The sequence below is a fragment of the Sus scrofa genome, chromosome 6, assembly GCF_054392235.1.
Source record: "Sus scrofa isolate SSC_HxYL_T2T_F1_AM1 chromosome 6, Sscrofa_HxYL_maternal_Yorkshire_Landrace_v2.0, whole genome shotgun sequence".
Taxonomy (NCBI): Eukaryota; Metazoa; Chordata; class Mammalia; order Artiodactyla; family Suidae; genus Sus; species Sus scrofa.
Window position 1 is genome coordinate 128890443 of NC_139388.1, and position 11339 is coordinate 128901781.

The window sequence follows — 11339 nt, forward strand, 5'->3', positions numbered from 1 at the left end:
TTACTGTTCTTGAATATTCCTGGAAGTCTTCTGACTAAAGACTTTTGTAACAGTGGTTTCTTCTGCATGGACATACATCTGGATATGTCTTTCACTTTCCTCTAGTTTTTGCTCAGTCCGTTTTTAGTTAAGATGTGTCAAATGATTCAATTTAGACCATAAAAATCCTCATATTTCTTATATCTCTTATTTGTTAATTTTTTCTATGTCGTCTATCTAGGGTTTGTTTCAAGACACATAGAAGTATAAAAACCTCACTTTCTAAATGTGTATCAAGTTTAGTTTCCCAATTCTGATCTCATTTATACCCCAGTGCCCACCTGGGATCATTTTGCCATAGTTTATTCAGAATTTCTTTGTGGTTGAAGGGAGGTTTCTTATATCAGCTCAATCTGTCAATAGTGATAAAGCTTTGTGTTTCCTTTATTTGTAAGAATACATTCAGAGGTTGGAAATTATCTGGATGTTTAGCATTATATGGATGGTTGCTTAAACAAGCCACTTGTTACAGAGTTGGTCTCCATAAATATTATGTCATGAGGTATGAACAATAGGTAAGAATGAATCAAATGTGATTTACTAAAAATTTTTTATTTGTCTTCCTGAAATCTTCAATCAATCCTGATACTTTTTGTCATGATGAACTTCAATTATCACTGTCTGGCTCACCAGAAAAAGATACTTTACTTGCAAAGCTCAGTGAAATATCCTAGTTAAATAAAAAATAATATTTGTGTGAAATAATATAATTTGCAAACTCAAAACCACCCTTTATTTAGGGCTATCTAATCCAACCACCACTGGAGTATACATTCTCTCAACTTAATTGTATAGTGGATACATTTTATACAAGAAAATATTCATTTAATTATTTTGAAGGATCAATTTATTGTAAAATTCAAGAAGAAATAAAGCTGTCTAGATTTAACTACCTAATAGGACAATTGCAGGCAAAAGAAGAGTATAAATACCTTCAAGCAGCCAACTTTAATCTGTACTCCAGAGTTTCTCCAAAGGCCAAGAATTCCATATTTAAATAGATCACACAGATAGAAGACTGAGATCATGAATTTATTATTTCCATAATGTCTCATATATATTTAGTCCATTATCATCTCTTCTCCTTTGTTTGGATTGTTGCAGCAACAGAAAATTATTACATAGTTACAGCTTATTTATATTTTCCTTTTATGTTCTGACTCAAGCATACAGATCTTTCAAATAATCTCACTTTAAATCCAACACTCCCCTTCTTTAAATTCCTATAGCAACTCATCTTCACTAAAAATTTACACCTAAACATGCAGTGCTTTGTATTGTGATAATTATTTGGTTTGGTATTGTATTTCAGTTTAATAGTGCAGAAAAGATACAGTCCTTGTCCCCTCCAGTTGTATCGTCAGCTTCCTTAGGTCAGAGACAGGGTTTTATTTTTGTTATTTTTTCTTTTTCTTATCAGTAAACAAATATTTAAGTATGCTTACTAGGTGAAAGAAGCATCTTTCTCTTTTGTGAACACATTTTAAAAAATAATTTTTATTTCCACAGAGCATGAAGCCCAGAAAACACTTTGTTAACCAGCTTGAAATCAATTACTTTATGCTTTTGGTATTTGAACTACTGCTAATTTTCAAAAGCTGGGGTAGCATTGTTGAAGACTTAGGAAAGGGATTTCGCAGAACGAATGTTTGCATCACATGTATAACCAAAACAGATGATATGAATCAGCAGGGGATAAATGAGATTCCAAAATCAGCAGATAACTTCATTTTAGCATTCATTCTGTTTTTGCATTAGCAACATGAACAACATCCAATTTATTTTTTCAACAATGCACAACAGTATCAAATACACATTCCTGCATTCACTGTGTTTGTATCTGTGTTCACATCTGAACCTGGAACTATTCCATAACTTATTGCACTTCTTCTGAATACATTCAGCTTGGGGATTTCATGGTGAGCAAAGAGCTCTCAGAACATAAGTTGCAATATGTTGCTTTTAGCAATTCAACATATTCATTCATTCAAACTTCTATCTTTTTGCATTTATTTTCCCACCAACATGTGCATATACATTAACACATTTACATAAAGTATTCAAAGAACAAACACATAGGTTTTGCCTTTTCTCCCAAGAACTCTGGCAAGTTGCCAATAGGGCATCTTTCCTGATTGGTCAAATTTCCTTTCTAGTTTATAAAGTGTGAAATGTTTTAGAGCTTTGGGTACTCTGCTGGAAATGTGTTCTCTTTAGTCATATCCCTACTGTCAGGCTGAGGGGCAAATCAATTTGACCTGTCAAAGAACAGAAACTATTTCTGATTGAATTATTTCATTTCAATAGAAGGCATGTTTTGTTTGTTTTTGTTTGGTTTTAAATAGTTACTGAGTACTCACAGCTGAATTTTTCTATTGAAAATTTATGTTCCTCAGGTAGCTGCAATAAAGAAATAAAGAGATAACCTCTTCATGCCACAGGGTTCAAAAAATTAAACACCAAATTTTGAAGTTTAGTCCTCTGATTGATGTAAACAATGACACATTTGCAAAAAGCTAGCAATGTTTATCTATTTTTTCCTCTCTACAACCCGCATACCACTTCATCCCCAGCTTCTATTTCTGCTACAAGCTTCACCTAAAAAGTAAATTATTTTTTCTATATTCCTTAATTCAGAGCTCTGCTCTGTTCTTCTTGGTACAAGGCCAAAGCCTTCTTGCCAGCCCTTTGTCAATTCTGTTTAGTCTCACTGATTTTCAGATTCTTATCTCTTATCTAGGTGTCCTGTTCAAGGTCACTGACAGCCTTGCAGAGTGGTTATAGATTTTTATTTACTATTTGGGGCTGTTTCTAACTAAAGTTGCTGGATGTGTCAGAGGCCGCAACAAGGGTTTCACATAAAATTCAATTGTCTGATTTTCCCAAAAAGTCAGGAAATTTGACAATTCCTAAAACAAAGTTCGCCATTCATTTATTCTTACTTTCGAGAATCACTGCTGAATAAAAATCATTCCCGATTTTCATAAGCAATCTACCTGTCATGAAGAATACAAATCTCTGTTTTTTTTTAAGCTTTATTGGAGGAAAAAAAGAATGAAGAAAAGAGAGAGATCATAGACATATAAAACGCATAATAATTCAGTGAGGTAAGTCTCTCTGTTTTTTAAAGTTTACTTATAAAGTATCATAAAGTTAATAAGTCTCTTCAACAATCCCACCCTTGGGCATATATCTTGACAAAACTTTCCTTAAAAAAGACACATGCACCCACATGTTCATTGCAGCTCTATTCACAATAGGCAAGACATGGAAACAACACAAATGTTCATTGACAGATGATTGGATTAGGAAGAAGATGTGGTGTATACACACAATAGAATACTACTCAACCATAAAAAAGAATGAAATAATGCCATTTGCAGCAACATGAATGGAACTAGAGACTCTCATACTGAGTGAAGTAAGTCAGAAAGAGAAAGAGAAATACCATATGATATCACTTATATCATAAATCCAATATAAGCCACAAAGGAAACTTTCCACAAAAAAGAAAATCATGGACTTGCAGAATAGACTTGTGGTTGCCAAGGGGGAGGGGGAGGGTGTGGGGTGGTTGGGGAGCTTGGGGTTAATAGATGCAAACTATTGCCTTTGGAATGGATTAGCAATGAGATCCTGCTGTGTAGCACTGGGAACTATATCTAGTCACTTATGATGGAGCATGATAATGTGTGAAAATAGAATGTGTACATGTATGTGTAATTGGGTCACCATGCTGTACAGTAGAAAAAAATTGTATTGGGGAAATAACTATTAAAAAATAATGAAATAAAAAAAATATATCTCTTAAGACAGATCCTCTAGGAAAACAGAAAAAAAAAAAAGAGCAACTTACTGTGCCTGGGATAGTTGAGTAGATAACAATTTTACAGGATATATGACAAAAAGTAAGTTTGAATTCATTAAATATAGAGGCTAAAGTCACTGTCGGCAGAGAAACAGCAAGGTGTCATGAATCTACTTAGCATTTTAGAACAGGGGAATGAGGATAAAGACATCGTTATTAATCTATGAAAATAATATTATGGAAACAAAGTGTTTTACATTTTTACAACACAGTAATTGATCAGGCCGTGCTTGGCAGAGCATTTGGTAAAACACACCTATATTTATCAACCACGTCATCTGAATGAGATGGAATTTGTAGGTATTGCAAAACACAGCATTTTTGTTATATTCGTCATATTGCAGTTAAAGAACTCATATTATAAGAATTTTTGGTGAGTAGATGTCTTCATCAGATGGATAAAAAAGGTCACATTCCAAGCCCTTGAATAAAATATGTACAGTTCAGTCTGAGGAAATATTACCATGTTGATATTTTATCTCACATATGATGACCTACTACATGCAAAAATTAACTTCTCAAACATACATGACATCAATGTAGAGGGGGTGCATAATTTTCTTTTATTTTTCTTCTATTTTTTTTAATAGCCCCACCATGGCATATAGAAGCTCCTGGGCCAGGGATTAAATCTGACCTGTAGTTGTGACCTATGCTGTAGCTGCAGTAATTCTGGATTGTTTATCCCACCACTCCAGGCTGAGGATCAAACCTATGCTTCTGCAGCAACCTGAGCCATTACAGTCAGATTCTTAATCCACTGCACCACAGTAAGAACTCCCACTTAATTTTCTAATCAAATACTCATTAGATTGGATTATGCGATAAAATATACTGAGGTTTTGGAAGGAAATATAGTATTTACGTTCACATCTATATTTAAATTTGCTTTTAAAGGAGCTTAGTCAACCTAGTAAAAAGCACTCTGAAAAACCCTGAGGGAGTTTCTGCTGTGGTTCAGTGGGTTAAGAATCTTCCTGCAGTGACGCCAGTCACTGCAGAGGCAAGGGTTCAATCCCTGGCCCAGTGGGTTAAAGGATCCAAGTTGTCACAGCCACAGCTTGGATTCAATCCCTGGCCTGTGAACTTCCATTTGCCATGGATGTGACTGAAAAAAAAAAAAAAATGAAGACGAAAAACCCTGAATGTTTTCCTAAGACCAAAAACAAACAAACAAACAAACAAAAAAAAAAAAAAACAAGAAAATGACATCATTGCGTTAGAGATTCCAAATAGTAAAATAAGAAAAGAAAAACAAGTAATAACCATCCAGCTTGGAAAGGAAATACTATAATCTTTAATACCAAATTGGCTTAATCATCTAGGTTAGAAAAAAAGAGAAAAGACCAGAAAACTACCACTGGTGTAGTACTTTAATTTCCAAATTAAATAGAAGAAGTAGAAATTATGAAGGCATATTTTTCAGAGAATTAGATCCGTGATTGCCAAGGTGGAGGGGGAGGGAGTGGGATAGATTAGGAGCTTGGGGTTAATAGATGCAGACTATTGCCTTTGGAATGTACTAACTATGAGATCCTGCTGTGTAGCACTGGGACTACATCTAGTCACTTATGATGGAGCATGATAATGCGAAAAAAAAAGAATGTATACATGTATGTGTAACTGGGTCTCCATGTGGTACAGGAGGAAAAAAAAATAATGTATTGGTGAAATTAAAAGTCTACAAAAAAAATCTCCCTTGAAGTAAATATCAACTCAGATAATATCATTGGGGAATTCTACATAGTATTTAAGGGAAAAATAATACCATTGTTTATAAACTTTTTCAGAATTTGGAGAAATAAATCATCTTTCTCAATTCATATAATTTGATCAGTATAATTCTAATATCAGAACCTAAATAAGAAGCATGTGAAAGAAAATTACACATGATAAAATGACTTTCATTTCTAGAATTTATTGAGGTAAAATTGCCTTCTAACAAAGTCAGAAAAATGATATATATTAAAGGCATTGCAATAGGGGCAGAATATTTTATATGTGTGTTTGCACATTTGCATATATATGTACAATACACAATCACACACATGTTTTTATCTTATAATATTTATTATATGAGTTACATACTGTTACCATTGTGGAGATATATATATATATATATATATATATATATATATATATACACACATATACATACATATACATATATATATACACATACATATACATATATTATCTTTTTAGGGCTGCACCCTAGGCATATGGAAATTCCCAGGCTGGGAGCCAAATTGGAGCTACAGCTGCTGGCCTACACCACAGGAACAGCAACGTGGGATCTGAGCTGCATCTGCATCCTCTACCACAGCTCATGGAAATAATAGATCCTTAACCCACTGAGAAAGGCCAGGGATTAAATCCATATCCTCATGGATACAAGTCAGGTTCATTACTACTGAGCCATAATTGGAACTCACAATTAAATTATATTTAAAGCAAAAGCCACCAAACAGTTTTTTTTTGTTTGTTTGTTTGTTTGTTTGTTTGTCTTTTGTCTTTTTTGTTGTTGTTGTTGTTGCTATTTCTTGGGCTGCTCCCGCGGCATATGGAGGTTCCCAGGCTAGGGGTTGAATCGGAGCTGTAGCCACCGGCCTACGCCAGAGCCACAGCAACGCGGGATCCGAGCCGCGTCTGCAACCTACACCACAGCTCACGGCAACGCCAGATCCCAACCCACTGAGCAAGGCCAGGGACCGAACCCGCAACCTCATGGTTCCTAGTCGGATTCGTTAACCACTGCGCCACGACGGGAACTCCGCCAAACAGTTTTAGTTGTTATTATTAACTGGGGTTTTCAAAGAACTCTTAAAATTGCATTGATCATATTCTTTTTCTTTATTCATTTTGATTCATAAGCTCAATATAAAATATTTTAGTTACTGAGTTTGGTAAAGTTGCAGGGAACAAAATTAATATGAACAAATGTGTTGCATTTCTATATACTAAAAGCAAAACATAAGAACAAAAATTAAGGAAACAACCCCATGTACCATTGTATCAAAAAGAATAAAATATCTAGGAATAAACTTACCTAAGGAGGCAAAAACTTTTTTAAACTGAAAACTATAAGACTGATGAAAGAAATTGAAAATGATGCAAACAGATGGAAATGCATACTATATTCTGGGATTGCAGAAATTAGTCATTTTAAAATGACTATACTCTCCAGGGCAATTGACAGATTCAATGAAATATCTACTAAATTGCCAATGGAATTTTTCACAGAACTGAAAAAATTTTAAATTTATATGGAAACTCAAAAGGCCCCAAATAGGCAAAACAATCTTTAGAAGGAAGAACGAAGCTGGAAGAACAGTCCCTGACTTCAGACTATACTACAAAGCTACAGTATTTAAAACAGACACATAGATCAAAGCAACAAGATGGAGAGCCCAGTGATACATCCACACACCTATGGTCAACAAATCTATGAAAAAGGAGGCAAGAATATATGATGGAGATCTTATAGTCTCTTTAACAATGATGCTGGGAAAACTGGAGAGCTACATATAAAAGAATAAAATTAGAACATTCTCTAATACTATATACAAAAGCAAACTCAAAATAGACTAAAGATCTAAATGTAAGACCAAATACTATAAACCTCCTGGAGAAAAACATATGCAGAACTCTCTTTGACATAAATTGCCGAAACATTTTTTGGATCTGTCTCTTAGAGCAATGGAAATAAAAGTAAAAATAAACAAATGGGACCTGATTAAACTTAAAAGCTTTTGCACATAAAAGCAAACTCTGAACAGAACAAAAGGACAACTGATGGAGAGGTAGAAAATATTTGCAATAGATGACCAACAAGGGATTATTTTCCAAAATATACAAGCTCATGCAGCTTAATATAAAAAAAAATCCAATCAAAAATAGGAAGAAACCTAAATAGACATTTTTTTCAAAGGGATACATACAGTGGTCAACAGGAACATGAAAAGATGGTTAACATCTTTAATTATTAGAGAAATGCAAATCAAAACTACAATGAGGCACTACCTCGCAACAGTCAGAATGGCCATCATTAAAAATCTGCAAATAATAATTGATGGGGAGGATGTGGAGAAAAAGGAAACTGCTACACTGTTTGTTAGAATGTAAATTGATATAGCTTCTATGAAGAATAGAGATTCCTTAAAAAATTAAAAATAGAGTTATCATATAATCCAGGAATCCCACTCCTGGGTATATATCCTGAAAAAAAACGAAAATACTATTTGAAAAGATACAGACACATGTACCCTGATACTTATAGCAGAACAAATTACAATAGCCATGACACGGGAGAAACCTATATGTCCATTGACAGATGAATGGATACACACACACACACACACACACACACACACAGACTCACAGACATAGAAAATAAATTTAAAGTTATCAAAGTAGAAAGGAAGGAGGGGATAAATTAGGAGCTTGGAATTAACAGATACAAATTACTATATATGAAATAGATAAACAACAAGGATCTACTGTAGAGCACAAGGAACTATATTTAATATTTAATATCTTATAATAGCCTATAATGGAAAATAACCTGAGATTTTATATATATACATATATGTGTGTGTGTGCATATACATATATGTATATGTATGTAGACACTTTGCTATATGCCTAAAATGTTGTAAGTTGGTTTTATATATATATACATGTATATATATAATTAGCTAAACTAAAATATGTACAATGTTATTCTAGAAGTCTTTCTTTCATGTCTTCTAGATAAGGAATTTTTGTTCTTAGACCTCTGAATGTTGTTCTTTCTGAAATTAAAATGTTATTAAAGCAATTATTACAGCTTAAAAAGACAGGCATACAAGGGGACTTGTAAATGACCATTTGAAAAAAAGACCTACTTTATTGTCACTTGACAAACATTATGCATTTGTGTCTTGTCCTTGGCAAACAGGTCCAGTGAAGAACAAGCTTGAAATGAATATGGCATTTACACATGATTATCCCTGCAGATATAATTGTTCAAATACATCTGCTAGATTTGGACATCTATTCAGAATCATTAAAAAAAAGTGGAAAATCCTATTCAGTGTGAATTCTTCTGAGAATCGATAATCCTGGTATAAAATTGCACTTGTACAATGAGCAGCATCCTTCAAGATATCCTTCAGTGGGACATCTGGGACCAGTGTAAGGGAGATGCAAAAAAATACATACATACCTGGAACACTTCTATAAAATTCACCATAATTTCAATCATTCATGTGAAAAACTATCCATGAAACATCATCTTAGGATCCTTTCCTGTTCAGATGCTTTATTAACACTTTTGATCATTCCAGCCTGCCCATCTAGAAGCCATGATCAAAACATTCCTCCCCACAATGGGATGACCTCTGTCAGCTATAAATTTGAAAGTCCATATGTGACAAATCATATACAACCCTGGAATCATTGCTATCTTCTGGTTCCTTCTCATTTCCTTTTTTCCCCAAAATAAATAAAATTCTACATAATTTTTTGGAGTTCCCGTCGTGGCGCAGAGGTTAACGAATCCGACTAGGAACCATGAGGTTGCGGGTTCGGTTCCTGGCCTTGCTCAGTGGGTTAAGGATCCGGCGTTGCCGTGAGCTGTGGTGTAGGTTGCAGACGCGGCTCGGATACAGCGTTGCTGTGGCTCTGGTGTAGGCTGGCGGCTACAGCTCCGATTAGACCCCTAGCTGGGGAACCTCCATATGCCGCGGGAGCGGCCCAAAGAAATAGCAAAAAGCAAAAAGGCAAAAAAAAAAAAAAAAAATTCTACATAATTTTAAATTGCTTTATATGTCTCCAATATTAGGACTTATTTTTAATGTTCAAGGAGGGCAAAAATGAGAGAAATTGAAATCTAATCAATGGGACTTAAGGGAAAGTTTGATAATGAGTTTCTGAGAATAGTTTATATTCTAATTTTTAAAAAATGGATTAATGGAAATATAACTTTATTATGATCCTGAATCTGGCTATCTGAGAACACATTGTCTCAGATTTTCCAATTATTTTAGGATTATAATTGGTAAGCTTAAGTGCCAGACTACCAAATTGAGGATGATGGAGCAGAAAGATGGAAGATGTGTCATGATGATGTTGAATTCGTATCAGAATTTTACCAATGCTGATATCCACTATTCCCAAACTTCTTACCAGGTGTGATGTTAAAGTTTTCTCATTTTAAGTTTGTCTTAAGTTTTAAAGTTAAACTAAAAAAAAAAAAATCTCTTTCATCCCAAAACATAGCTTGACTACAATAATAGTGGTTGTGCCTTGGATAAGCAATGAGATCCTGCTCTATAGCACAGGGAACTAAATCTAGTCACTTGTGATGGAACATGATGAAGCATAATATGAGAAAAAAGTATATATATATATGTGTGTGTGTGTGTGTGTGTATATATATATATATGTATATATATATATATATATATATACAAAGTGTGCCTGGGTCACTTTGCTGTATAGTAGAAATTGACAGAATACTGTAAACCAACTATAATGGAAAAAAAATAAAATAAAGTAAATTAACCTGACAATAACACTAGAGGGCTTGAATCACCTCTCTTCACAGCATGCATGGCAACATTTTTTTCTGCAAAAGGGTGTGATAGCAAATATTGTGGGCTGGCTGCAAGTTCACTGCCACAACAACTAAATTCTGTCCTTATAGTGTGAAAACAGCTATGGAAAATACAAACACAAATGAGTGTGTCTGTATTCCAATACAACTTTGTTTGCAAGTCTGATACTGGCTAAGACATAGTTCGCCAGGATCTGCTCTCTAACATCTGCTTTGTGATGATAACAGGGCCCTACAATGTTTTACTTAGAAGAAAAATTTTTGTGTTTCAGGAAATATGTCATAAAGTATACCCTGACAGGATTGATGTTTTGTGTGTGTGTGTGTGCTGTTGTTGCTGTTACTATTTTTGTGTTTTGGAGTAATGCAAGTGCCTGATTTAACCTTTGATTGCTCAGGTATCCATTTCAAAGAGGCATCCACTTTGAAGATCTGGAATAAATATGTTGCCAGCCACAGGACTGAGCCAGGATAAAGAGCTAAACCAACCTTCCCCAGCTGAGACTCCTTTGTTTTATGGATGTGGAAGATTTAAGTAACTGACCTTTTGGGCTACTTGTTTTTCTCTTCGCATGCTTTAAATTCCTTCACTTATGTTTTAATTTATCAATAAAGAGTGAGCTTGTGAAAACCTAAGCCCCCACCCTTAACACCAATAAAAGCAGAACCCTAGGCCCTTTCTTCTCTGTCTACCCATGACCTCTGTGTAGCCCCAGGTGTGCTGTGTAATTTCTGGGTCTTCAAGGAAAAAAACGTTGTTTTTTCAAAGTTTCTTGATTGTTATTGCTGAAGGGCATCTTGCAGTCATAAGAACTGCAAAGGCTAGTCCAGTCT